Source organism: Hordeum vulgare, chromosome 3H, assembly GCF_904849725.1.
Source record: "Hordeum vulgare subsp. vulgare chromosome 3H, MorexV3_pseudomolecules_assembly, whole genome shotgun sequence".
Lineage (NCBI taxonomy): Eukaryota > Viridiplantae > Streptophyta > Magnoliopsida > Poales > Poaceae > Hordeum > Hordeum vulgare.
In genome coordinates, this window is record NC_058520.1 from 524,670,140 (window position 1) to 524,682,488 (window position 12,349).

Sequence of the window (12,349 nt, forward strand, 5' to 3'; positions counted from 1 at the left end):
GCGTTAACCACACGTACAGGTTGATGGCGATCTCCGCCTTCTTGATCCAGCAAGAGAGACGGGGAAGTAGATGAGTTCTCCGACAGCGTGACGGCACGCCGGTGATGGTGATGATCTTATTCCTGCAGGTCTCCGCCCGAGCTCCGCAAAAATCCGATCTAGAGGAAGAACTACGAAGTAGAGGTTTAGGGTTGCACGTGGCAAAGTTATGTCTCAAAAACCCTAAAACCTCTAGTATGTATAGGAGGAGGGGAGGGACTAGCCTTGAGGCTCAAGGGATCCTCCAAGGCATCAGGCAAGAGAGGTAGGAGGGACTCCTACTCTAATTCGGTTTGGAAGGAGCAGTCCCTTCCTTCCTTCCCACCTCCTCTCTTTTTTCCTTTTGCATTGTTTTTTCTCCTTGGCCGAAATAGACCTATTGGGCTGGCTACACCTTCCTGATCTAGCAAGAGAGATGGAGAAGTAGATGAGTTCTCTGGCAGCGTGACGGCGCGCCGGTGGTGGTGATGATCTACTCCTCCATGGCTCCGACCGAGCTCCGCAGAAATCCGATCTAGAGGAAGAACTATGTGGTATAGGTTTGAGTTGCACGTGGCAAAGTTGTGGCTCAAAAGCCCTAAAACCACCAATATATATAAGAGGAGGGGAGGGTCTAGCCTTGGGGCTCAAGGGAGCCCCAAGGGCGCCGACCTTTTGGGAGGAGGTGGACTCCCACCCGAATTCGGTTTGGGGGAACGAGTCCACTCCTTCCTTCCCACCTCCCTCTTTCCTTGTTTTTTTTCCTTTGGTTTTTTCCACTTGTGGCGCCATATCCCTATTGGGCTGGCCTCACCAGCCCACGAAGGGCTGGTGCGCCACCCTAGGGTTACTGGTCTCACTCTCGGGTGGGTGGGCCCCTCCCGGTGAACACCCGGAACCCATTCGTCACTGCCGGTACTCTCCCGGTAATGCCCGAAATCTTTCCCGTAACCAAATGAAACCATCCTACATATCAATCTTCATTTCCGGACCATATCAGAAACCCTCGTGACGTCCGTGATCTCATCCGGGACTCCGAACAACCTTCGGTCACCAACACATATAACTCAACTATACTAAAACATCATCGAACCTTAAGTGTGCACACCCTACGGGTTCGAGAACTATGTAGACATGACCCGAGACACTCCTCGGTAAATATCCAATAGCGCGACCTGGATGTCCATATTGTATCCTACATATTCTACAAAGATCGTATCGGTTGAACCTTTGTGCCAAGGATTCCTATAATCCTATATAACATTCCCTTTGTCCTTTTGTATGTTACTTGCCCGAGATTTGATCGTCGGTATCCTGATGTCCGTTATGCTAGTGCACAAAAGACCTTCCAATGGCGCCAGAAATGGGCATGTTGACGGCACCAGGAATCCTTATGCGTTGGTGTTCCCTCAAAGTGGAGAGGATGATGTAGCACAGCGGGGGTAAGTATTTCCCTCAGTTTGAGAACCAAGGTATCAATCCGGTGGAGGAGTATCTCAAGATCCTGCACAAACACAAAAACTTGCACCCATCGCTATGAAGGGGTTGTCAATCCCTTATAGATTGTTTGCCAAGTGAGAACTGAAAGCAACAAAGTAACAAAGCAAAGTAAAAGCGGAGTTGTAAACGATGGATGTGAATAGACCCGGGGGCCGTAGTGTTTACTAGTGGCTTCTCTCATGAAAGCAAGTAGACGGTGGGTGAACAAATTACTGTCGAGCAATTGATAGAACCGCGCAAAGTCATGACGATATCTATGCAATGATTCTATCTATAGGCATCACATCCAAAACAAGTAGACCGATACTTTCTGTGTCTACTACTATTACTCCACACGTCGACCGCTATCCAGCATGCATCTAGTGTATTAAGTCCATAAGAACAGAGTAACGCCTTAAGCAAGATGACATGATGTAGAGGGATAATCTCAAACCAATGATAAAAACCCCATCTTTTTACCCTTGATAGCAACTACTTGATGTGTGCCTTGCTGCCCCTACTGTCACTGGGAAAGGTCACCACATGGTAGAACCCAAAACCAAACACTTCTCCCATTGCAAGAATCATAGATCTAGTTGGCCAAACAAAAACCAAGACTCGGAGAGACTTACAAGGATATCAAATCATGCATATAAGAAATCAGCAAAGACTCAAATATATATCATAGATAATCTGATCACAAATCCAATTTTCATCGGATCTCGACAAACACACCGCCAAAGAAGATTACATCGGATAGATCTCCATGAAGATCATTGAGAACTTTGTATTGAAGATCCAAGAGAGAGAAGAAGCCATCTAGCTACTAACTACGGACCCGTAGGTCTGAAGTGAACTACTCACGAGTCATTGGAGGGGCGATGATGATGATGAAGAAGCCCTCCAACTCCAAAGTCCCCTCCGGCAGGGCGCCGGGGAGGGTCTCCAGATGAGATCTCATGGAAACGGAAGCTTACGGCGGCGGAAAAGTATTTTCGAGGCTCCCCCGATTTTTTGCGGAATATTTGGGAATTTATAGGCCAAAGACCTAGGTCAGGGGGCGGCCAGGGAGGCCACAAGCCTGCCCACCGCCGCCTCCCCCTGGTGGCGGAGTGGGGGCTTGTGGGCTCCCTGGAGCCCACCTGCCCTGGCCCAAAGCCCCCCTGATCTTCTTTCGTTCGGGAAAAAATCATTTCGGGGTTTCTCTTCCGTTTAGACTCCGTTCCAAAATCAGACCTGAAAAGAGTCAAAACACGGAAAAAACAAGAACTGGCACTTGGCACTGAATTAATAAGTTAGTTCCAAAAAAGATATAAAAGGTACATAAAACAACCAAAGAAGACAAGATAAAAACGTGAAACCATCAAAAATTATAGATACGTTTGAGACGTATCAAGCATCCCCAAGCTTAACTCCTGCTCGTCCTCGAGTAGGGAAGTGATAAGAATGAATTTTTGATGCTTTCATGCTACCTAGCATAGGTGTCCTTTGTAATTCCTCTTATGTGACATGAATGTTTAGATCCATTAGATTCAAAACAATAGTTTGCTATTGATGTGGAAACAATAATAATTCAAGCAAACTAGCAAGGTAATCATGAACTTTCAAAATAACAAGGCCAAAAGAAAGTTATCCCTACAAAAGCATATAGTCTGGCTATGCTCTATCATCATTGCACAACGAATTTAAATCATGCACAACCCCGGTATTGGCCAAGTAATTGTTTCACCCCTTTACTTTCTCAAACATTTTCAACTCTCACGCAATACATGAGCGTGAGCCATGGTTATAGCACTATAGATGGTGTGGAATGTAGTGGAGGTTGCAAGACAAAAAGGGAGAACATAGTCACATTAACTAGGCATATCAATGAGCTGTGGAGATGCTCATCAATAGATATCAATGTGAATGAGTAAGGATTGCCATACAAATGATGGACTAGAGCTACGAGTATGTGAAAGCTCTTAAAGAAAACTAGTGGGTGTGCATCCAACTTGCTTGCTCACGAAGACCTAAGGCAATTTTCAGGAAGCCTATCATTAGAAATGAGATTGTCCTATAAGCAACTATATAGCAACCTAAGGCAATTTCCTAGATCGAAGAAGAAGAAGAAGAAGAAGCAACTCCAAATGAACAATCAACGCGCTCGCGTCAAGTAACCTTTATATGTACCTGCAACTGGTGTTGTAGTAATCTGTGAGCCACAAGGGACTCAGCAATCTCATTTCCAAAGGTATCAAGACTAGCAAAGCTTAATGGGTGAGGTATGGTTAAGTGGTGAGGTTGCAGCAGCGGCTAAACATATATTTGGTGGCTAAACTTACGAGTACAAGAAATAAGAGGGGAAAGATCTACGCATAGCGGACGTGATCTACTGATGATCAAATGAATGATCCTGAACACCTACCTACATCAGACATAACCCCACCGTCTCCTCGATCGGAGAAGGAACTCACGAAAGAGACAGTCACGGTTACTCACACATTTGGCAAGTTTTAATTAAGTTAACTTCAAGTTATCTAGAACCAGTGTTAAACAAAGTTTCCACGTTGCCACATAACCGCGGGCACGACTTTCCGAAAGATTCATATTATCTCCAACAAGTCCATCACAAATTACCACAATCCACATAGAAATCCTCAATCACGAAGCTCGCGATCTCGTCGGATTCCCTAGTGGAAAACCTCAACTCTGAGATTACCCAAAGCATCACCAGAATCCCGATGCACAAGATTTCTCGTCAAAGGTAAAACTAATCCAGCAAGGCCGCCCGACGTGTCGACGATCCCGATAGGAGCCGCGTATATCGTTCTCAGGACACGACGGATAAGCACATCGTACGGTGGCCTAATAGAAATCTCTCGAGTTGCCCCGGGTTGGCCTCGCAAACGGCTCTAGTTTTGGACCAACACCATCAGCACTGGCCCTCCCTGTATTATGCAGAATTACTCCTCGGGTAGCGCTAACTCCCTATGCATTTCAGTATTATCAAATTATTATGTTGGGCAAATAGTACCAATGTTGGGCCTTGCCAGACCAGCTTTAATCTAAAACGAATTATCAAGGGGGTCCCCATAACAACCCCGATCGTGTTAGGAGCGCTCAGTTATGGAACATAACACCGGTGGCCGAAACTAAGGGGGCAAAGGTGGAACAAAACACAAGGCTATAAAGGCCGAGCCTTCCACCTTTTACCAAGTATATAGGTGCATTAAATTAAATAGCAGTAATAGGGTGATATAACAAGGAACCCATGTTTCACATGGAAGCAACTACACCTGCAACTAGCAACGCTAACAACATGGTTAAGCAAGCAGTGACATAGCCAATCAGTGGTTTGCTAGGTTGAACATGTTGAAGGTTTTCATGGCATTGTTGAGAGACTGAAATTTAACATGTGCTAGGCAATGGGACACAGTCGATAGAAGCGATAGGACTAGCATGGCAATGATAGTAATGATATCTGGGGAAATGGTCATCTTGCCTGAGATCCTACTTGGAAGAAGAACGCCTCCGTGAAGCAAACGAACCGATGTAATCGAACGGGTCCTCACAATCCGGCACGCTACGAAACTCTATCGAGACGAAGCAAACCGGAAACACAAATCAACACACGGAATTCACCACACGATGCACAACACGTATGATGCATGAGCAGCTGAATACATGCAAGCCACGGCATGACAATTCACAACACTCAAACACTACACATTAAGTGAAGTTCAATATGCAACGAGTTGCATATTGACGAAACTCCACGTTTATTTATTTAGTTCTATCCCGATTAGGTACACATCAATATTAAATGTGGTTAAACATGGCAAGAGGTGAAGTGTAATTAAACTACCTATCAAGGCATTTTAAATGAGGTCGGAAACGACATATAGCATCTTCGAGACGACCTTACATGTTAATTTACAATTCTGTCCATATCTGAACTAACACATTAGTTAGTTGTTAAACGGCAAAACAAATAGGTTCACGTGATTCTAAGCGTCGTTACAAGCAATTTACACATAGAGATCATCTCCAACGGAGTTACGGATCAAAAGTTACAAGCACCGCAAGACATGGCAAGAGGGTTCGTAAAACATGGACCTTTTATCTAAGGCATTCGGGCAATCCGGACTTGCGCGAAAAATAATTACGGGCACTATCCTATCTAGATAGCACGTAAACCTAGGCATATGGCACGCTAAACGACGTCAAACAAATATGCAAGTTTTATAATCGGATTCTACGCGAAATTCTACACCAAAAGCATATACAACTCATCGCGATTCGACTTACGGAAAATAAACTACGGGCATTCTAATATATCTATTTATCTAGAATATAAATAATTCCAGAAAAAATCCCTAATAGAAAATAAGCTACCGGGCCTATTCTATTCTCATGGGCTACACAGGGGGGCGCAATATAGCTAGGCCACACTCGGGGCCCAACATAGGGTCTGGGGTGAACTTACCTTGGCCTAGGAGGCCGGCCTGGAGGAGGAGGCCCAGCGGGGCAGCCTAGCTGGGCCGGATCGGCCGCAACTGGCCCACGAGGCCGGGGCGCAGGGGAGCCATCGCAGGAGAGGGCGGCCCAGGCGATGGGCGGCCTGGAGGGCGCGGTCAACGCCCGTCGTCTCCTTCCTTTGCTCGCGACAGGGAGGCCGGCCACCACGACGGGAAGGCTCGGGGCAGAGCCATGGGGCAGTTCCACGGCGGGGAAGAGCTCGTGACGGCGGGGATCGACCGGATCCGACGCAGGACGGCGGGATCCGCTCGTTCCCGAGGTGGAGGCGGGACTTGGCGGCGGGGACCTGCGCGGGAGCTCGCCATGGCGGTTGTGCGAGGAGCTGTGCTGCGCGCAGCGGCAGAGGGCGACGAGGCGGGGAATGGGGCACTAGCGGGGAGCCGAGGGCGCGGTCTTTGGCGCACTGGGAGGCGGCGGCTGGCGAGGGCCTCCGACGAGGGTGGTGCTCGGGCACGGGAGGCGCTGCTCGGAGCCACGGCACGGGAGCACGGGAGCGTGGGCGGCGGCGGCGGCAGTTCGGGCCCGGGCGGGCCTCGGATGGGCTCGGCGGGCCCGCGGTGGCTGGCAAAGGAGAGAGAGAGTGGGGGGCTAGGGTTTGGGGGTAGGTGGCGCGGATCCCGGGGTAGGAGGAGAGGGGGCTGTCTAAAAATACTCGGGGGCTATTTATGGACAAATGGGGGGGGCTAGGTTTAGCGAAATTCCGCCCCGGTTTCAACCGCGCGGTCGGTTTCAACTAATTCCGAATGCGGGAACGGTTACAAGGCTGTGTAGAGGGGATATCCGGGGACGAGAGGGAGAACGGGAGGCGCGGCAACAAATTTTAAAACACCGACAGACGTCCAACGGTAGACCGAATACGGTGCCACTACGGTCGACCGTTCGGGTACCAGACGGACTCCGGTCGCGACGAAATTCGACAGGCGGCCTAGCTATAACTAATCACGATCGCATGCCAAGTTTCACCTCGATCAGAGAAATTTTTCAACACACTTTTAAAACAGGGTTTTGACGATGCCGCGGTCGCGTGCGTGTGTGGTCGGGCTCAGAACGAACAACGACGAGAACCGGCAACTAACAACGGATGCAAGTTTGAATACTGGCGGCAACGGAGATGCCGATGCAATGTTGATGATGCGCATGATGCGATGATGATGCGACAAAAGAAAATAGACACACGACGAAAACGGAATAGAAGGGGAATCTTCTGGAACGTCGGCATCGGGTTGTCACAACTCTCCTACACTACAAGAGGATCTCGCCCCGATATCCAAGAATGAAAGGGGGAGAGGATGAGAAAGCAAGAGGTAAAACTTAGTCGCTTCTTTGACAAACAAGTGAAACCAACGATCCTTGAAGGTTGCAAAGAGATGAGGAATGATATGAGAAAGAAGCAAGAATTCACGGAAAATTTCGGCAGCACTTCGGTAGGAAAATGGGACAAAAAATTCGATAAGATGGAATAAATAGACGATATTCATAACGAACAACTAAATAAAACAAGGGAACACCATGATCTTGGTAGAACAACATAACAGACCCAAAAGAGCAACATCACAAAGCCTCCGGAAAAATAGAATAGGAACTAGCTCATACGGAAGAAGAGAATGAAGAGAGAATGACAACTACTAACTCCAATGAACTTGGCAAGCATTCTTGCAAGAAGAATTGGACGGGGTTGTTGGAAAAACAACAACGAAAAGAACAAGATAGTTGTGGGCTTATGGAAACCTTTCAAACTAATGAAGTGACAACGAGCCACTAACAGATACAAGGATTGATTGGGAGAAACAAGATATGAACCATTTCTTACACCAAGAGGATAAATTGAGAACTTGGATTAATGACAAGCACCATGATAGCAACAATCCAAAGGAAAGCTTTAGGTGAAATCCAAACCATATAGCTCAATGAAGAAATCATGGGTTGAAAATATCTCATGATCATAGAATTGGTGGGTTTAATTATCTCATACTTGAAAGGCAAACTCTTCGAGGCTCCTACACTAACAAGAGTGCTATAATACCACCTCAAAGGATAAAGGAAGAACAAATGCACTTGGAAATGCGAGAGAAGAAAACTTGAGGTTCTCCAACATAATCTTGAAGAACACTTGAGAATGAATCACATCCTTGAAGAACCACCATGAAGGACCACCATATACAAAAGAATGATGCAAAGGTATGAAGGTAGAAAAGAATAAGATTATGACCTTGCAATGATTTGGATGAAGCTTCACAAAGAGATACTGATAGACTTGGAACTTCGGAAAATAAAGATAAGCACTTCAGAAAAGAATTGATATCATGAGCCACTCCGGAAGAAGAATAGAAATCTATTGGAAGAAGGAAGAACAAGAATAAGAATTATGTTATGCTCATCCTTCATCTAGTTTAATTGATGACTAGCAACGAATTTAGCATACCACTTATTCTTCTTGAAATGATTGAGGAGAGATATGAGCACAAACTAGAAGAAATCTTGAAAGAGGCACCGGTGAGAATTGAAATGAATGAGGCAACCATGAATGACTGGAGATACATGAGAAAGAAGAGATCATGAGCCACCTGAGAGAAAACTAGAACAAGGCACCGGATAATCGAGAGACGAACGAAGAGACAACAATTGAGAAGAATTGAGGATGAAAGCTCAAAGCTGAGAATGAAGAATCTTCTAAAATGATGGCCTTTGGAGGATCGAGAATGAAAACAACTCAGAAAAGCACCGGATAGCAAGAAATGGATTCTCATGATTGGAACAATAGAAGATGATAACACAAGGCTGAACTGATGAATCAGCAAGAAAATGAACCAAGATTTGAGAGAAACGCTCCTTCGAGTTACAAACTGAGAATGATGACGAGAAACAACACCAAGAATTACTGAAACCTCCGGAACAAAGAAGAATGAAAGGTTGAGCCAAATATGAGAATTCATTCGAATAGATTTTTGGAGAAGGGATATTACTGATGAAATTCATACTTACGTCATAGTTGAAAAGAATTAATGATCTCCAGGAAAAGATTGGAAGAGACATATAAGATCCTGGGAAAAACATGTGGGTTATGGGCCCACTCAAAGAAACCACCGTTAGAAAAGATTTCTTAGAAGAGAGATATTGCACCGGTATGAAGAGAACTAGATGAGGTTAGCACCTCGAAATAATTGAAAAGATTGGAAACAAAAAACTAGTGGGCTGTCTTCAACACTCCGGATAGAAAAGAGAGGAATGAAAAGCAAGATAGGCTGATAAGAATTTCCAACACGGGAAAGAATTACAAGGATAAATAGGATATGATGAAGATGGACAACTGAATTGAATTCACCGGAAAAGATGACCAAATTGAATAAAGATGAACACAAAGCTCCTGAGAATCTTCATAATGAATCACCGGGTAAGAGAGAAAAGAACAATCAGCGGAAGCACAATGAAAAGAAAACTCTTGGATGAAAATTGAATCACTAAGAAAAAGGGCGGGAGGGTGGGAAAAAAACAAAGACAACTTGGGCTAGATGAGATGAACTCCGGAATAAGATGAGAGAATAATCTTGCAAAAATTGGAGAGGATTGAATCCACTTGGGGAGAAACACACCGGTTGGAAAAGAATTGACATGACGACTCCAGTTGACAAGAATTGATATGAAAATTTGAATGAACAAAAGAATTAGTACTCTCATAAAAATATGAGAACACCTCTTAGGAAAGATCTGAAATCACCACTTGACACCGAAGCAACTTGAATTACCATATTCCAACAAAAACAAAGGGTGAGGCTTACGAAACAAGCCAGGACAACATCATGTGAAAGATTTCGTCCGATATTTTCGTGGACAAGATCGCACGGGCTTGATTTTACAGTAGCCATCAAGTGCAAGGCAGTGCGCCCGACATACGAAGCGTCCCCGAGTTGTAGCAAGCTACAAGGACTCTTTAAGACACAACGTGTACCACTTTAAGTCGACCGTTAACAAACGAATCCACTAGATGTCGAACCGCAACCTAGCATCATGCATTTGTTAGAAGATTGTCCTATAAGCAACTACTAGAATTCCCACCTATGAATTCCCGAAATATCTGGTCATGCAATCTGGTACACGGATACAAGGAGTAATAACACAGAACTCCTATACTAACCCGTCACCTGTATCACATCCGTCAACACACAACCAGAATCTCGGACCTTCATCTACTACAGACCCTCGTGATCACAACGATACAAAGTATGGCAGTACTCCCGAACAATCTGCACCAGTACTGGGGACATCGGGGTTATCTCGCCAGTACTAGTATTGAAGCAATTACGAACATCCTTCGTTCTGAGATACTAAGAAATCTGAATGATAACGATGTGCTCAAGAATCCCCTGGAGCTCAACTCCCCGGAAGAAAATCAAATCAGACAAGAGGCACCAAGACAGAACTCCATCACATCGGCATCATATAGACTCCAAAAATATCCACGTGATCCTAAAAAAATTGAGTGAGAAGAGGAGTAGAATAAATTATTAAGTCAAGATTCCTCACCAGAGCATAGAAGAGGAGAAAAAGAATCCTACTCTCCGATATATAACTAGACTCAAAGCAGTTTTCACTAGACTCGACTCGGCCAAGTTCGATCAATCAAGGGGGCTCCTAGGTCGGTACTGCTCTGATACCAACTTGTCACGCCCAAGATGCGACCCTATCCTCAATTTGGCACGAAGGCCTCGTCAGGGATAGAAGCGCATCTCGTCGTGTCGCAAGAATGGATATCGTTACAAGTACATGTACTGAAAAGAAGAGATATATAGATAGAATTGGCTTACACTCACCACAAACTACATCAGAGTCACATCAGTACATTACATAATCATCAAGAGTAAGTGCAGGGTCCGACTACGGACGAAAACAAACGAGAAAATAAGAACGACGTCCATCCTTGCTATCCCAGGCTGTCGGCCTGGAACCCATCCTAGATCGATGAAGAAGAAGAAGAAGAAGCAACTACAAATGAACAATCAACGCGCTCGCGTCAAGTAACCTTTACCTGTACCTGCAACTGGTGTTGTAGTAATCTGTGAGCCACAGGGGACTCAGCAATCTCATTTCCAAAGGAATCAAGACTAGCAAAGCTTAATGGGTGAGGTATGGTTAAGTGGTGAGGTTGCAGCAGCGGCTAAGCATATATTTGCTGGCTAAACTTACGAGTACAAGAAATAAGAGGGGGAAGATCTACGCATAGCGGACGTGATCTACTGATGATCAAATGAATGATCCTGAACACCTACCTATGTTAGACATAACCCCACCGTGTCCTCGATCGGAGAAGGAACTCATGAAAGAGACAGTCACGGTTAGTCACACAGTTGGCAAGTTTTAATTAAGTTAACTTCAAGTTATCTAGAACCAGTGTTAAACAAAGTTTCCACGTTGCCACATAACCGCAGGCATAGCTTTCTGAAAGATTTAACCCTGCAGGGGTGCTCCAATTAGTCCCTCACAAATTACCACAATCCGCATAGAAATCCTCAATCACGAAGCTCGCGATCTCGTCGGATTCCCTAGTGGAAAACCTCAACTCTCAGATTACCCAAAGCATCACCGGAATCCCGATGCACAAGATATCTCGTCAAAGGTAAAACTAATCCAGCAAGGCCGCCCGACGTGTCGACGATCCCGATAGGAGCTGCGTATCTTGTTCTCAGGACACAACAGATAAGCACAGCGTACGGTGCCCTGATAGAAATCTCCCGAGTTGCCCCGGGTTGGCCCCTCAAACGGCTCTAGTTTTGGACCAACACCATCAGCACTGGCCCTCCCTGTATTATGTAGAATTACTCCTCGGGTAGCGCTAACTCCCTATGCATTTCAGTATTATCAAATTATTATGTTGGGCAAATAGTACCAATGTTGGGCCTTCCCAGACCAGCTTTAATCTAAAACGAATTATCAAGGGGGTCCCCATAACAACCCCGATCGTGTTAGGAGGGCTCAATTATGGAACATAACACCGGCAGCCGAAACTAAGGGGGCAAAGGTGGAACAAAACACCAGGCTAGAAAGGCCGAGCCTTCCACCTTTTACCAAGTATATAGGTGCATTAAATTAAATAGCAATAATAGGGTGATATAACAAGGAACCCATGTTTCACATAGAAGCAACTACACCTGCAACTAGCAACGCTAACAACATGGTTAAGCAAGCAGTGACATAGCCAATCAGTGGTTTGCTAGGTTGAACAGGTTGAAGGTTTTCATGGCATTGTTGACAGGCTGAAATTTAACATGTGGTAGGCAACGAGACACAATCGATAGAAGCGATAAGACTAGCATGGCAATGATAGTAATGATATCTG